Below are 16,259 nucleotides of genomic sequence, written 5' to 3' on the forward strand. Positions count from 1 at the left end.
CGTTCCTCTTATGAATGAGAAAGGCCCTCAGGGCATCCATCCAAACCCTTGTACTTTATCTGCACCTTGAGACTCCTTGTCATAAGAACAAGTGGTGCGGCAGTCCTTTCATATCTACTGACACAGGTCTCACAACAAAGACTTGAAAAGCAGAGCCCTGCCCCAAACTCATTCCCAAGCATACCTGTCGTAGATACAGTACTATGGTTTGGTGTAACCTAGCAGGACAGAAGGCATTGCTGAGAGAGAGATCATCACATCACACTGTAGGTCTATAATGTATATTTTATCAGGGCTGACAAAGGTGTATATGTGTGTGTGCACATGCATTTGTGTGTGTGTGTCAGGTCCTTTGAACCTGACCAATACCAGCGTCTCCAGTTTGAATCAACTGGAGGAGAGATCATCTGTCTGGGAACCACATGCATACAGAACCCCCCCCCCCCCAGGGTAAAAGCTTTGGTACAACCCGAGAGAACTGACAGAGAGAGGGGGAGAAAGAAAGGGGGGAGAAGTAGAGAGAGAGTCAGAGAAGGTGCGAGAAACAGCGAGAGAAAGAGAGAGGTGGAGACAAGGGGGTAGAAAGGGAGAGGTGGCAAAGAGAATGGAGGGTGAGAGAGTAGTAAGAGAGAATGGAGATAAGAGAGAGGGAAAGAGAGAGAGATAGAGGGAGAGGTGGCAAGGTAATAAAGGGAGAGGGAGCATAGCACTAGAGAGGAGGAGAAAAGGTGTGAGGTGTATAAAGGCATCAGCATGCTTCAGTTCAGCTTCAGCTAGGTGAAGTCAGCTAGCCGAAGTCAGCTAAGTGAAGTCAGCTAGGTGAAGTCAGCTAGCCGAAGTCAGCTAGCCCAAGTCAGCTAGGTGAAGTCAGCTAGTTGAAGTCAGCTAGTTGAAGTCAGCTAGCCGAAGTCAGCTAGCCCAAGTCAGCTAGTTGAAGTCAGCTAGCCCAAGTCAGCTAGTTGAAGTCAGCTAGGTGAAGTCAGCTAGCCGAAGTCAGCTAGGTGAAGTCAGCTAGGTGAAGTTAGCTAGCCGAAGTCAGCTAGCTCAAGTCAGCTAGTTGAAGTCAGCTAGCCAAAGTCAGCTAGTTGAAGTCAGCTAGTTGAAGTCAGCTAGGTGAAGTCAGCTAGCCCAAGTCAGCTAGGTGAAGTCAGCTAGTTGAAGTCAGCTAGCCCAAGTCAGCTAGTTGAAGTCAGCTAGCCCAAGTCAGCTAGTTGAAGTCAGCTAGCCCAAGTCAGCTAGGTGAAGTCAGCTAGTTGAAGTCAGCTAGCCCAAGTCAGCTAGTTGAAGTCAGCTAGCCCAAGTCAGCTAGTTGAAGTCAGCTAGCCCAAGTCAGCTAGTTGAAGTAAGCTAGTTGAAGTCAGCTAGCCCAAGTCAGCTAGGGGAAGTCACCTGGCCCAAGTCAGCTAGTTGAAGTCAGCTAGCCCAAGTCAGCTAGTTGAAGTCAGCTAGTTGAAGTCAGCTAGTTGAAGTCAGCTAGCCCAAGTCAGCTAGTTGAAGTCAGCTAGCCCAAGTCAGCTAGGTGAAGTCAGCTAGCCCAAGTCAGCTAGTTGAAGTCAGCTAGGTGAAGTCAGCTAGCCCAAGTCAGCTAGGTGAAGTCAGCTATCCCAAGTCAGCTGGGTGAAGTCAGCTAGGTGAAGTCAGCTAGCCCAAGTCAGCTAGGTGAAGTTAGCTAGGTGAAGTCAGCTAGCCCAAGTCAGCTAGTTGAAGTCAGCTAGCCCAAGTCAGCTAGGTGAAGTCAGCTAGCCCAAGTCAGCTAGGTGAAGTTAGCTAGGTGAAGTCAGCTAGCCCAAGTCAGCTAGTTGAAGTCAGCTAGCCCAAGTCAGCTAGTTGAAGTCAGCTAGCCCAAGTCAGCTAGTTGAAGTCAGCTAGTTGAAGTCAGCTAGCCCAAGTCAGCTAGGTGAAGTCAGCTAGTTGAAGTCAGCTGGCCCAAGTCAGCTAGGTGAAGTTAGCTAGGTGAAGTCAGCTAGCCCAAGTCAGCTAGTTGAAGTCAGCTAGCCCAAGTCAGCTAGGTGAAGTCAGCTAGCCCAAGTCAGCTAGGTGAAGTTAGCTAGGTGAAGTCAGCTAGCCCAAGTCAGCTAGTTGAAGTCAGCTAGCCCAAGTCAGCTAGTTGAAGTCAGCTAGCCCAAGTCAGCTAGTTGAAGTCAGCTAGTTGAAGTCAGCTAGCCCAAGTCAGCTAGGTGAAGTCAGCTAGGTGAAGTCAGCTAGCCCAAGTCAGCTAGTTGAAGTCAGCTAGCCCAAGTCAGCTGATATAGGCGAAGTCAGCTGGCCGAAGTCAGCTAGGTGAAGTCAGCTAGGCGAAGTCAGCTAGGTGAAGTCAGCTGGCCGAAGTCAGCTAGGTGAAGTCAGCTAGGCGAAGTCAGCTAGGCGAAGTCAGCTAGGCGAAGTCAGCTGGCCGAAGTCAGCTAGGTGAAGTCAGCTAGGTGAAGTCAGCTAGGCGAAGCGAACGAGTGCTCCCATACTCCCTTAAAAGACATTCAAGAAAAAAGCAGCAATAGCACTGTTTGTCCATTTAGAGACGCTGCAGCCAGTAGACACTTAGTCTACAAAATAGTCAGAATTAATCTATGATAACTCAAGAAATCTGTCATTGATTTTTACGTTTTTGCAGAGGAGACCTTAGTCTGGCAATTTTACATCTAAAGAAAATGTTTGGTGCAGTATTTCTAAATGAAAAAATGTGCATGAAAACAAGTTGTCTCTTATTGAAAGACAACAAAGACTTTACTGAAGAATCCCTGCGGTTAACCAATCACCGACGAAGGGGTGTAGACTTCGGCTACCGTTTTCAACTTGCCTCAAGAGAAAAGGTTGTGTGCCCGAACAACCGAAGTCCAAAACGAACAAAAACGTCACAACATGTTGGCATAATATAATATAATCAAATCAAATCAAATTGTATTTGTCATACGCCGAATACACAGGTGTAGACCTTACAGTGAAATGCTTAGTTACAAGCCCTTAACCAACAAAGCAGTTTTAAGAAAAAAAGTATTATGAAAGTATTTACTAAAATAAACTGAAGTAAAAATTGTAATAAAATTGTAATAAAATATATAAAAATAGAAAGACTTTGTGCAAATAATATACGCCTTAAGAGAGAGATGAAGGCGGAGAACGTCGACAGATAGTTTTGAAAGAGTCAATATGAATCATGAACAAACATTTGGCACCTATCTCTCAGCTTGTCTTTCCTATTTGTTACACGTCACTAACATTCCCCTATTCATTTTCAATAAAGAATAGTTTTGCTGCAAGCTCCATGCATAGTCCATTCAGAGTCCAATTAACAGTAAAACAAAGTAAAAGTTGACGTGACATACATGACAAACGTCCACCTGTCGAAAAAGACGTGTTTGAAACGGTGCTTAAACAATGGTCTCTATGTGTACTGGCATCTGCAGAGCAAATATAGAATAATGATAGGTTTTTAAGCATAAACAGACGTTGTAAATCCATGTAAGGAGAGGGCAGACTGGCACTGTGGAATTCACAGCTCTGAAAATGACTTCCTGATTGTGTTCAAAATGACACCCTATTCCCTATGTAGTGCACTACATTCGACCAGGGCCCATAGGGCATATATAGGGTGCCATTTCAGATGCAACCTTCTGTGATTTAGGAATAGGAAAGACGGACATAGAGTCACATTGAGGTCAACATGCAGCCTTTCTTTCATCAGACGTTTTTTGGCTTTTCTCCCGTACTAATTGCTCTATTTGGGCCTGTATGCTGACAGTTCTGGATCCAGAAATGTAAACGTAAAAAATAGAGAAACAAACAGTCTTTTCTGGTGGGGATGTTGAAAACACATGTATGAAGAGAGAATGTGTGTGTCTGGGGGTGGGGAGGAACGGTGTATACGTGTGTGTGCGTGCTGGTGTTCATGTGTGTGTGTCTATATGTCTCCATGTGTGTGCGTGCTGGTGTTCATGTGTGTGTGTCTATATGTCTACATGTGTGTGCGTGCTGGTGTTCATGTGTGTGTGTCTATATGTCTACGTGTGTGTGCGTGCTGTTGTTCATGTGTGTGTGTCTATATGTCTACGTGTGTGTGCTACTGATACATTTCCATAGCTAGCGGCCGGCAGATGGTGTGTACATGTGTCAGCCATTACGGCAAATTACAAGTCCTCCCCACCGAAAAGGAGAACGTTCCGCTCTCATTTTGTCATTTCCAGGACTGGAGAAGAGGAGCTCTGGGCTATAGTTGTGAGAGCCACAAGATTTCTCGCAGAGATGGTTGAAAACCATTATGACAGATCCCTCTACCACCACCCATGAGAGGGTAGTTAGCGTCTACTTGGATATCTGGAGTCCTTTACAAAACCTTACCCGATGCCTATATTGTGGCTGCCTCCCAAATGACAACCTGTTCCCAATAGTGTGCACTACTTCTGACTGGGTCAAAAGTAGTGACCATATAGAGAATAGTGTGCAATTTGGGACGGACACATTTTGTCTGAATGTTACTATGTCCTCTTCATCAAGATATTTAGGAGTAATGGATTCCACATTGAGGACTGTTTAGCCTACTTTTCTCATCATCACTGTACTAGATCAGTTTCACATGACTTTTTTTTATTTAACTAGGCAAGTCAGTTAAGAACAAATTATTATTTACAAAGACGGCCTACCCCGGCCAAACCCAGACGATGCTGGGCCAATTGTGTGCCGCCCTATGGGACTCCCAATCACAGCCAGATGTGATACAGCCTGGATTCGAACCAGGTACTGTATTGATGCCTCTGGCACTGAGATGCAGTGCCTAAGACCGCTGCACCACTCGGGAGCACATGTGTTCCTTTGATTTGATTCTCATCTGATATCAGTGACTGATCCACTTTAGTTTAGTGACATTAACATTTCACAGTAATTTGATTATGTTGATTCCATTATATTGTGTCCCAAATGGCAGTATTTTATGACCAGGGCCCAAGTAGTGCACTATATAGGGAAAAGGGTGCCATTTGGGACACAGGCATAGTCGGTATATAGAACTTCTATTGAGATGTGTATCGCTTCTTTTGTAGTGATCTAAAGTAGACCACCCTTCACTCCAATCACCAGAGGTCTAGTGTAGTACAAGGCAGTGTCTGAAGTTTGTCTTGTGTGAAAAGAGAATAGAAATCTCCCTTACCCCCAGGGGCGCTAAGTCCATCTCTCCATTCCCATACACACACACACACACACACACACACACACACACACACACACACACACACACACACACACACACACACACACACACACACACACACACACACACACACCTCTGATGGTAAAAGGATATTCCCCTGGGTCTACAGTCAGACAGGATACAACAAAGTCGATGGTGACACAGTTCTATACAGTGAAAGCACCACCCCTCTCTTCCTCCCTCCTCCCTTTTTTTCATCCCCTCTTTTATTGGAATGCCACAGGTGAATGATAGGTGGATGGAGAGATGGAGGGTTGGGTGAGGTGACTGATCTCTCCATTTAACCCATCCTCCAGGGTCCATACACCAGTGTATATCCTACCCCCAGGCCTCCCCTCCCCTCTTCCATCCCCCCAGCCTAAAGCACTACCCACACCCATACAGGTGCATCCATGCAGCTGGCCTCCTGGTTGGCTTTCATAGCATAGCAGACCCTAAGGCTTGTAGGGACACCACTAATAAGGTGGTCTTTTGGAATAGAAAGTTATTGCAACTTACTCTAAAAACCTCAAAGGCTGTTTGGATCAACAGACTGTTGCACACATGATGCTGCTGGGCTGAGATATGGTGTAGATGGTGTATGATGTGTGAATGGAAAAATTGGTTTACACACCTGTTGTTGATTTGTGGTTGAAGTCTGGTTAAAATATGCATATATTTAGCAAATTCAACAGAAAACAATCTCTATATATTGATCAGTATGTTGAATTTTTTAAAAAAAATTGGTGTAATGTATTTTTGCCTGGTGGGAGGTTTGTTCATTATGAAAGATCAATATAACAATGTGTTCCTATTTAATACATGTATAGTTACAGTATGCACTGTGATAGGACTGTGAACAATATCTATGCAGGTCTTTGTCACACATCCAGAAGCCAGCTGAGGAGAAACCGTTTGTTTTCTGTTTTTATCACATTGGCTATAAAGAGCTTTTCAAAGTCTTTGAAAGGGACAAGTCCACACAGGAGACTTTCATCTTGTTTTATTTACCTTCACAGGAGTCTCTATTGTACCGAGGGAGGGATTCAGGTATAGAGCACTCTGACAGTAAGGCTGGGAATTACTCTGTATGACAGTTATGTCATCACATCAGCCACACAGCGCTTGGGAAACGCCTGCTTTACTAATCCAAACACTGTGGTGAAAGGGCTTCAGAATGTCAACGTGTGTGTGTGTACATGTGTATAGAGTGTGTGTACATGTGTAGTGTGTGTGAGAGAGAGAGTGAGTGAGTGAGAGAGAAAGAGTGTGTGAGAGAGAGAGAGAGAGAGAGAGAGAGAGAGAGAGAGAGAGAGAGAGAGAGAGAGAGAGAAATGATTGAGAAGGAGAAAGAGGTAGAAAGAGGGAGAGAGAGCTCTGATTAGTTCAGTATACAGTTACCTGCCTTGGAGCTCGCTGGAGGGATTAACCAAGACTTGTGGCTGCAAAGCTGACAGCCCCGTAAAGGTGTGTGTGTGAGTGCATGTCCGCGCGTGCCTGTGGAGTGTGAGTGCATGTCCGCGCGTGCCTGTGGAGTGTGAGTGCATGTCCGCGCGTGCCTGTGGAGTGTGAGTGCATGTCCGCGCGTGCCTGTGGAGTGTGAGTGCATGTCCGCGCGTGCCTGTGGAGTGTGAGTGCATATGTGCACACGCAAGAGGAAATGTGTGTGGGAGGGGAAAGATGCCCTTTAATCTTTGTCTGTATTCCATATTCACATGCACAACTGTCTCTGCAGTATCATACACACACACACACACACACACACACACACACACACACACACACACACACACACACACTGATGTGTTGTCTAAATGCTTTTGGGAGAGTCCCTGTGGCTTTCTTTCATTCAAGCCTCGTAGTCTTAACCTCTACTGCCATGACGTCAACATGAAACCACAGCCCCTTGTTTTATGTATTACTGTCACCATGCATTTCCACCCAGCTCTCTCTTCCATTGAACGATTCACTTACCGGAAAGGGAAGACTGGATCCTGGGCTGGGTGGCTTGACCACACCAGAATCTCTCTCCAGCTGGATTTTCTCCTTAACACTTAAAGCCTTTCCACAACACTATATCAATCCACAATACCACGGGGCTGTGGAAACAGAAATAGAGAGAGCATGAGAGAGAGGAGAACAAAAAAAGCAGCCGTTAGTTGGGTTTCCGGAGTCAGTAATTATTGATTGGGTCAAGGATGCGCCTGTTGAAATTCCCCTGTCTCCAAAGGAATGTGGCACGCCACCCTGACATCACCTGAGATCTCACAGATTGATTGATTGATTTTATTTGTCAGTTATATATATATAGCTGTCCTCTTAGACCATGGTGTCCTCTTAAATTATGGTGTCCTCTTTGACCATGGTGTCCTCTTAAATTATGGTGTCCTCTTTGTCCTCTTAAATTATGGTGTCCTCTTAGACCATGGTGTCCTCTTAAATTATGGTGTCCTCTTTGACCATGGTGTCCTCTTAGACCATGGTGTCCTCTTAAACCATGATTCACATCATGTCCACTGCCTCACTGTCGAGTCACGTCCAGTAGAACACATATCACATGGCTTGTGAGAACACGCACACCCCAGACAGAGCATTGGCTGGTGATGATATCTTCAACTGGAGGGGACAGGAGTGTACCTAGATATGTGCATGTCTGATGTCTTCGTTCAGTGAGTGAGGGGGAGAGCCATGGTGGATGGCCTATGCTCCTGAGGGGACACTGAGGAATAGGTTAAGAATGTCTTTCCTCTGTAACAAGACACAGTTATGAGAGTGGAACTTCAAGGGGGGTGAGGGGGTTTCCTTCAAAAGTCACTCTCTTAAGGAAGTATGGGTACCTCTACCTCAGTCTTGGTATTTTCGGTCTTAGGGAACTCTGGGTACCTCTACCTCAGTCTTGTGTAGAGGAGAGGGTTGGAGTTGGGCGTCTGTGCTCCCCAGTGGATGGAGGGGGTTTGCTCTCTCGCTCTCTCTCTCTCTCTGTCTCTCTCTGGATTATGGGGGTTAAAGGGTGTCTGATGGAGGTCTGTCATCTTCAGTTCCTCAGTTCTGTGGGAATCTGCTCTGATGCTCTGACCTCATCATTAAACTAACCCCTCTTCCCCTCTCCCCTCTCTCTCCTCTCCCCTCTCTCTCCTCTCCCCTCTTCCCTCTCTCTCCTCTTCCCCTTTCCCCTCTCTCTCCTCTCCCCTCTCTCTCCTCTCCCCTCTTCCCTCTCTCCTCTCTCCTCTCTCCCCTCTCCCCTCTCTCTCCTCTCCCCTCTTTCCTATCTCCTCTCTCCCCTCTCCTCTCTCTCTCCCCTCTTCCCTCTCTCTCCTCTCCCCTCTTCCCTCTCTCTCCTCTCCCCTCTTCCCCTCTCCCCTCTCTCTCCTCTCCCCTCTCTCTCCTCTCCCCTCTCTCTCCTCTCCCCTCTCCCCTCTCTCTCCTCTCCCCTCTTCCCTCTCTCCTCTCTTCCCTCTCCCCTCTCCTCACTCCCCGCTCCCCATCCCCTCCCCATCTAGAGGTAATTTGGCTTTGGTCTGTGTTCTGGGGTCTGGGGACACACACCAGACAGGGACTTTTATACCACAACAAAAGTATATTAATGCTGTGGGAGATAACCCCACATACTTAAGTAATTGCTTAATTTGCAAAGAGTTATGTTGTTTGCATCAACCTCATTCGCATAATCCATTTCTACTGTTGATAGGTTGCTTGTCACAGATTGCTGTAACAAAATGATTTACAACTGAGTCAAGTTTAAAACCCCCGAGCCTGAAAGCAAAGTAAAGATGCTGTAACAAAATGATTTACAACTGAGTCAAGTTTAAAACCCCCCAGCCTGAAAGCAAAGTAAAGATGCTGTAACAAAATGATTTACAACTGAGTCAAGTTTAAAACCCCCCAGCCTGAAAGCAAAGTAAAGATGCTGTAACAAAATGATTTACAACTGAGTCAAGTTTAAAACCCCCCAGCCTGAAAGCAAAGTAAAGATGCTGTAACAAAATGATTTACAACTGAGTCAAGTTTAAAACCCCCCAGCCTGAAAGCAAAGTAAAGATGCTGTAACAAAATGATTTACAACTGAGTCAAGTTTAAAACCCCCCAGCCTGAAAGCAAAGTAAAGATGCTGTAACAAAATGATTTACAACTGAGTCAAGTTTAAAACCCCCCAGCCTGAAAGCAAAGTAAAGATGCTGTAACAGTTCCAACATCCAGAACATTTGAAAGAGCTGCTGCACTGTGGCTGAACTAAAATGTGTGTGTTTGTTCTGTACGGGGGTGGAGAGAGGAGCAGAAGACCAGTTTCTCATTGACGTAACAGTTGGATGAATAAAAAGTTGTATTGTTGAAGTGAAGTAACGTTTATCCATAGAGCAGTGATTCCCCAACTTTATTAAACCACAAGCATAAAGCATAGAATATGAGGATTTTACAGCATTTCATTTCACCCTCCATACTTAGAGCGGACTAATCTACCCCTCTCTCATGTCTTTGATGAATATGGACCACACAACACGCATTGCTAACCAAGTCTTAATACCTGTGTCGGTCTGGTCCACAGTACACTCACGGTACACTCCGTACATGGCTACAAAGACATGGAACCCAGTGGAAAGAAGCTGACGAAGAGACAGAATAAATAAATGTCAGATGAATGATTTGGAGGATTAGGAGGTATTTGCCTCCTTGGCACGCCATTCAAAGAACAACATGTGAAGGCAGATGTGTGAATATTTAAACTGAGCTGGCCAATTTTAGATACTAAATCAACGTTTTTTCAATGGTGATATATTAATCATGTTTGAATTTATTATTTTTGTTATTTCAAAAAGTGATAGTCCGGATCTGGTGAAGTTGATGGTCTTGGCGTTGTTCATATACAGTATAAAGTAATGTCAATGAATCCCTCAACATCTCTTTCATGTCAGGATATTATACGTTCCAAAAGGGTTCTTCAGCTGTCCCCATAGGAGAACCCTTTTTGGTTCCAGGTGTGTGTGTGTGTGTGTGTGTGTGTGTGTGTGTGTGTGTGTGTGTGTGTGTGTGTGTGTGAAGCAGGTTAGGGAGGTGTGTTCACACAGGAGGAGCTGAAGGGCAGAAAGCTGTAGAAATACGGAATTCCCCTCAATCAGGTGATGAGGGTGATCCACATGTTAATAGAAATGCACACACACACACACACACACACACACACACACACACACACACACACACACACACACACACACACACACACACACACACACACACACACACACACACACACACACACACACACACACACACACACACACACCATGTCTCCTCCATGGTGTAAATTTGGAACAATCCCCCCTCTCCTCCTTTCTTCCTCCAACACTGGTGTTTACCCACACATAAGAAAGACAGCCCTTCTCGATATCTCCCATCTATTTCATCACAGTATCTCCTGTTCTCATCCAAACACACACATTCTCTCTCTAGTCTCTGGTTAGGGCTTCTAGTGTTATATGAGATGCAGATCACGTTGTGCATGTTTGGGTGCGTGTGTGTGCGTGTTTGTGTGTGTGTGTGTGTATGTGTGCATTGCATGCATATGTCTGCATGTGTGTGTGTTTGTGTGTGTGTCTGCAAGTTAGGACCCCCCAGGCCCCAGATGGTAGTCCTGATTGCTAACCTCTATGGTATAAATTCAGGGTGTCTTGGGAGATAGAGACCCCCTTTCTTCTCCTGAATTTAAGAGGACACCATGGTCTAAGAGGACACCATCATTTAAGTAGACACCATGGTCTAAGAGGACACCATGGTCTAAGAGGACACCATCATTTAAGTGGACACCATGGTCTAAGAGGACACCATGGTCTAAGAGGACACCATCATTTAAGTGGACACCATGGTCTAAGAGGACACCATAATTTAAGTGGACACATGGTCTAAGTGGACACCATGGTCTAAGAGGACACCATAATTTATGTGGACACCATGGTCTATGAGGACACCATGGCAATTACCCATAATTCAAATCATCCCCCAGCATATGAGGGGGGTTATGGAGCCATGTGGATGTGTGTGTTTGGATTTTACGTTATAATCTGAACACAGCCTCAATACCATAAACACATTATAACCTGAACACAGCCTCAATACCATAAACACATTATAACCTGAACACAGCCTCAATACCATAAACACATTATAACCTGAACACAGCCTCAATACCATAAACACATTATAACCTGAACACAGCCTCAATACCATAAACACATTATAACCTGAACACAGCCTCAATACCATAAACACATTATAACCTGAACACAGCCTCAATACCATAAACACATTATAACCTGAACACAGCCTCAATACCATAAACACATTATAACCTGAACACAGCCTCAATACCATAAACACATTATAACCTGAACACAGCCTCAATACCATAAACACATTATAACCTGAACACAGCCTCTCTTCATATAGTGATGCTATGCGTTTCCTTTCTTATTCTGTTGCTTTGGTCTGTACCATCATGGTTGATGATAAAAGCAGACAAAGGTAAACAATCAGAGACATCATTAACCTTTTCATGGCCTTCTCTCTCTCTCTCTCTCTCTCTCTCTCTCTCTCTCTCTCTCTCAGTCCACCCTCCATCCCTCTACGAAAAGGGAACTTGTCCCTGATCTAAGAGACACCCAGTACAATACCAGCAGCTCACATCCCTGGTTGGTTGGTGTATAGTGTAATATTCACTTTGAGGCTCTCAGAGCCAGCCGGTTCTGTCTGGCGGTTCCATCTCCGAAGACAACGATGAGAGCCCAGATAGGAGGTTGTTTTTCCAAACACCTGCTATTCATCCAACATCCAACTGACCCTTAGAGCAGGGAAGTTACAGGAATGTCAACTCTACGCCTGGTACAGTAGATGGTGTGATAAAGTCTGCTATAAAGGAGGTTAGGCCATTTGAAGACCTATATCATTTCTCAGATGTTTCACGTTGTTTATGTTCTCAGTAGAGACCCACATAGAGACCCTCTTGCTCGGCAGTTCACGTAGAGTACCTCACATTTTACTGTACTTGTCGTCCAATTTCACAACATACTGCACCCTCTCACTATAAATGAACTGACCAAAATGAACTAAGTAAGAGAGGCTAGTAGGAGAAAGACTGAGTTAGCTTTAAATCTTATTATTACAAAGTCAGTTTCTCACAAGTTCTAACACACCAAAGGCCTTTACTGTACAATGTTACAATGTTTATAGTCTGTATGTTGTGACAGACATGCTGCCAATAGATACCACTCATCTTATGCAGTCTGTAAACTACACATCAGGTTACGTTACACTTCACCTCTATCTGAGAGGCAGAGACCAAATAACCTCATTATTTCCCAGGTTCTCCTCTACACTAGAATCGCCGTCTATAACACGTGTTCACCTGATAGAGTGGAATTAGAACAATGCCCAGCCTGGAGCAGTGCCATGAGTCCCGGATGTTCTGAACGTTCCCTTTGATCCTCAGTAGAAAATCCCATTCCCATTCCATTTATAAAAACACTATTTATGCTTTCATTCATCACGTAAGGACTGGGAGAGAGACAGATGTTTGGCTAGGCTTTGGAAAGGCCCATATGTATGCCCCTCGGAACCTGGGTTCAAGTACTATTTGAAACCTTTCAAATACTTTGAGCAATTGATTAAGCCAGTATGGAATATCAGGTTGGTCGGGGGGGGGGGGGGGTTGGACTTCTGGGACTATTCTATTGGTTCCACTGCAACAGGCAAGCTCAATTAAGAGCTTGATCAAGTATTTGAAAAGTTAGCAAAGAGGATTTGAACCCAGGTCTGGCATGCCCCTTAGAAACACATGGATGGCAGTCCCCGTATGTAGGAGCAGGTAGCTGTCCTATAGCACCATGTATAAGATGGTGAGGTGGTAACACACGTCTTGTAGATTTTATTCCATGATGAAAGGATGGTTGTGTATTAGTGTTAAGGACAGGAAACAAAAGCTTTGTTTTCTGTATACACAGTGCAGTACGTGCAGGGGCCTTCAACATCTGACCAGGGCCTCTGTGGTGTGCAAAGCAAACCACCAAACCAGTGTAATTTCTGATGGATGCCTTGAGTATGTGTTAACCTTGATGAGGCTGTATAAAGGCCTATATACTGTATGTAATCTACTACTGCCACTGGTCGCTGTAATAGGCCTATATATGTACAGTACAACTGCCACTGGTCACAGGAAATGGTCCTTTACCGTGTGGTTCCAAATAAAAACAGGTGCCTCTATGAAAAACATCTACCGACAAGTGGCTGTGGTATCATCAGATCAAGATGTGCTATGAATGAGTCAGTGGATATGTGTGTGTGTGATCTGAGGAGTGTTTAGACTTGATGCTGGGAGGAGGTATGTCATGAGAATTTCCAATCCCAATGATGATAACAATCACTATAGCTTTGACCAATTCCCCCTAGGTTGTAAAGCTAGGGTTAATAAGAATTAGGCAAAGACTCAGCTTCTGCAAAAGGTTGGTTCTTTATTCACGAGAACGTTCTAAAGTCAACCAAAATTTGAACAGTCTTTATAACCCCCTCTACACACACACACACACACACACACACACACACACACACACACACACACACACACACACACACACACACACACACACACAGTTTGATCACTTTTCTACCAGCCTTGGCAGTTTCTCGCCGTTCTCTCCTCTCCTCCCTAGATTAGAGAGGCCTTGGAAGGGCCCTGCTGTTGTCAGCTTTTTCAGAGTTATCATGTGTAGTCTACCAGCCTCTGTTTTCTCAACTATACATTTCTCCCTCTTAACTTGTCCCACACATGTATTATTGGAATATAGTCTTATACGTATCAGGGTGGAATTCTTTAGTCATTACTTTAAACATATAAATTCCCTTATCAAGGTAGTAGTGCTTTAATCTGATTAAGGCTTTCCTGTCCTTTATTATCAGAATGGGGCCCCAAAGGTCAGGGGACGAAAAGCCCCAAAGGTCAGGGGACGAAAAGCCCCAAAGGTCAGGAGAGGAAAAGCCCCAAAGGTCAGGGGAGGAAAAGCTCCAAATGTCAGGGGAGGAAAAGCCCCAAAGCTCAGGGGAGGAAAAGCCCCGAAGCTCAGGGGAGGAAAACAAGAGTTAGAGCCTCCCTTTGTCCCACCATATTCTATCTGAAGGTTACTACTTCCTCCTTGCTGTGAGGCTTCCTCTGAGGCTTCCTCTGAGGCTTCCTCTAGACATACATACAGCTGTGACGTTCCTCGCAGCTCGTACCCCTGTCTGCTTCTAATGGGCACTCACTATGCCATCTGCATCCTCTGGTACGCCCATTACAGCTCTGTTTTCAAACAATATAGTCTCCAGATTACTACCTCAGAATACTACAGAGACAGTACACAGCACAGGTTCCCAACAGGTTTACAGAGACAGCACAGGTTTCCAAGCAGCCATCTCTATATGGGGGCATGACATGAGGAAAGTAATATCCTACCACATTAATTAGAGACAGAGGGTGAGGCCTGCTTCCTAAATTATACCCTTTCCCTATTTACTGCACTACTTTTGACCAAAGCCCAATTGATGACCAGAGCCCTAGGGGCCCTGGATGGTCGAAAGTGATGTAGGGAATAGGATGCCATTTGGGACTCAGGCAAGGTCAATGCTGCAGGTCATCAGGCTTGTAGCAGAGGAAGAGGAACATGTGTCATTAATTAACCAGTAAGGGGATTAGACACGGTTTCAGCTTCGCTCCATTATGATATCAAGACTCGGTTCCCCAATGTCTAGAAATGGCTGAACTTGGCTTGGAGATACAAGTACACAAATATACTACCCTCCAGTGGTGGAAAAAGTAGCCAATTGTCATACTTGAGTAAAAGTAAAGTGCAACGAGAATTTTCAATCCCAATGTTCATAAACTGAACTTCAATTAAACTACTCAGTCTGCCACCCAGAGTTTGTAAGATTCTGGTTGAATGAAACAGACGGAGGCCCAGCTTACAATGATCAGAATGTTTATTCACGAGGGCTCTCCCGTTATACAATGTGCACAGCCTTTTATACCTAACATTTGGTCATATAAATGCCCCTCCTCCTCTCTAACACTGACGATGTTGTTTACAAGCTTTCTCCAATACATACATTGCTTATTATATCCTGCACATGCTACATAATCTACTGCAAGCCTAACAGTTTCTCCCCTCCCTCGGTGGGGAGACCTTCTTCCTGTTATCAGTTTCACAGTGGTCACAACTTGTCTGCTGTCTGTTAACAGTTACTCTTTTCCTTAAATGTCTCACTTACATTGCTAAATAGTAAAGTCTTAGCTTGTCCTATGCACACACATTTAGAGAATTAGTCTTATAATCACTCAGTTATACGTTTTTAGGGTGGAATCATTTAGTCAAAACCTTAGACATATAAATTCCATTATCACAAAGATACCTTAATAAAAAATGACTGAAGCAAAAGTGAAAGTCACCCAATAAAATAGTACTTGAGTAAAAGTCTAAAAGCTTTCGGATTGAAATATACTCAGAACTGGATGTAATTGCTAAAATGTACTTTAGTATCAAAAGTAAAAGTATAAATCATTTAAAATTCCTTATATAAAGCAAACCAGATGGCACCATTTTCTAGTTTTTTTATTAATTCAAGGATAGCAACACTTCAACACTCAGACATAATTTACAAATGAAGCATGTGTATTTAGTGAGTCCTCCAGATCAGAGGCAGTAGGGATGACCAGGGATGCTCTCTTGATAAGTGTGTGAATTGAACTATTTTACTGTCTTGCTAAGCATTCAAAATGTAACGAGTACTTTTGGGTGTCAGGAAAAATTGATGGAGTAAAAAGTAAAGTATTTTCATTAAAAATGTAGTGAAGTAAAAGCAAAACTTGTAAACAAATATAAATAGTAAAGTAAAATACAGATACACCAAAAAATGCTTAAGTAGTACTTTAAAGTATTTTTACTTTACACTACTGGTAGTATCTCTGGTGTTAAAGTTTATGGTGTAGGTATATATATATATAAACAAGTAGGGTATCTGCAATTTGCAACAAATGAATGTGAACCCCCAGAGGACATGTCTGAAACTC

This window comes from Salmo trutta, chromosome 1 (genome assembly GCF_901001165.1).
Source record: "Salmo trutta chromosome 1, fSalTru1.1, whole genome shotgun sequence".
Taxonomy (NCBI): domain Eukaryota; kingdom Metazoa; phylum Chordata; class Actinopteri; order Salmoniformes; family Salmonidae; genus Salmo; species Salmo trutta.